General features: G+C 35.9%; 1 pseudogene; it reads right to left on the minus strand.

Annotated features, from left to right (window-relative positions):
• LOC118338675 overlaps positions 1-472 on the minus strand; it is a 3,762-nt pseudogene extending 3,290 nt beyond the window's left edge.
• Between the last annotated feature and the right edge of the window lie 1,337 nt (positions 473-1,809).

Genomic DNA, 1,809 nt, shown 5'->3' on the forward strand with positions numbered 1-1,809 from the left:
TATCTATCTATCTATCTAAAAGTTTATTTCCGGCACTATTTTTCCTGAAGCTCTATGCAACGTCAACCAGCAATGCATTTCATCACTACACTACATACACTAACATTGCTGAATTGTTCATTATGAACATAATTCTTGTGAATACCATCATTACCATGAGGTAGATGACTGGTGAACTCATCCCTCCCTGGAAGACATCTCCAGCTCACACTGCCTCAGCAGAGTCAAAGACATCCTAAAAGACTCTTTCATCCTGGACACCTGTTTGACCTGTTGCCTCTTTGCAGAAGCTACAGCACTATCAAAGCACAGACCGCCAGATTTAAAACAGGTAAATTTTTCTGAGATAAAATATCTCGGCTTTATATTAGATTTCCACACACACTTTGAGACAAACGTTAAAATGGAGAGCAAGGTTGCAAAAGCAAACCTACATACACTTAGACTTTTCAGAGACTGCTTACCATTTCATGTTGCAAATACAGTAGTTTCATGCACTCTATGATGTTCTTCATCTACAATAACTAAGTCTCTTATGATGATAAACAATCGAGCAATAAAAAATATGGACAGGAAGCCAATAAGATCACATAATTTTGCCATGTTTTTAAGACACTAAATATGTTTTGATGATTTTATTCAATTTGCTACTCTTAAACTCATCTATAAATTCCCATGTAACCAGGCTCCCCAGGTGCTCATGGTGTTACATCTACCCACTAGTCAACCTCAACATGGCGTCTGGTAGCTGCTCTACAAGTGATATAAAATATTAAATGACTGAGTTATGAATGCTCAGTTAAGTAACTGTTAAGTTAGTTAGCTAGCTAGCTAAAGGCCAATCCTGGGTTGTCTTTACACAAATCCATGTATAGATCTGAAGTAAACAAGTCGTGAATATCTGTGAAATAACATGAATTCTTTTTTTAAAATGTTTTACTAATATAACTGGTCTGTGATGATTAAATGGAACTCTTGATTTATTATGCTAGCTAGCTTAAAAGTACAGTACAGCACTATTAAACAGTAGCGAGTAGTGTGGCGGATGGTCAAGTGGTCTGTTTTTTTTCTCCATTCTCTATTTCTGGCTATTGACATAACAAATGTCTAACTAATTGAAGATAGCCATCCATATAAGGTACCATCATCAGTAACTGGGGGCCACTACCTAACATTGTCAGTCCAACTACCCATGCTGCAGTCACAGTTACGAGTGTGAATTGCTACCAGAAAGTAGGCAGAACACACAAACCATTCACTGAATTTATATACTATCATCATATAGCTAACTTGATAGCTAACACTAGTGTTAAATGCCACATTACTAACAGTGCTACCAGACTCCATGCCGTGATGGCATGTCTATGTGATCACATTAATGACACCCTCGAATTCACGCTTACATGATTTGATGATGATATGGAGAGAGAGTCTCAAAAAACCTACATACTCACATGCAGTGAAGTTCACACAGGTTCAGCAGTTTGTATGTAAGCGTAAAAACATCCAAAAATGTTTCTGAACACTTAATTGATTTAATTGAAATTAAATGATTTTTTCTATTACATTTATTTAAAACATGAAATATGTGTGTGTTAGAAATACATATTACCGTATTTTTTTATTTATTTGTTCTAATAGCTTCTACAGTATGTCACTGTGTGTTCAAGGCAGGTTTTGGAGCTAAAGTATTATCAGTATCAGATTTTGTGAACCATCAGTTGGAGAGCATTATAAGTCTGAATAAACCTGTAAGATGAGAAATACAGAATTGAGATAAAGGTAGTTTTATTGGCAGCAGAGGGTCCT

This window comes from Morone saxatilis, unplaced genomic scaffold (assembly GCF_004916995.1).
Source record: "Morone saxatilis isolate NCDOM2014 unplaced genomic scaffold, NCSU_SB_2.0 Contig5, whole genome shotgun sequence".
Taxonomy (NCBI): domain Eukaryota; kingdom Metazoa; phylum Chordata; class Actinopteri; family Moronidae; genus Morone; species Morone saxatilis.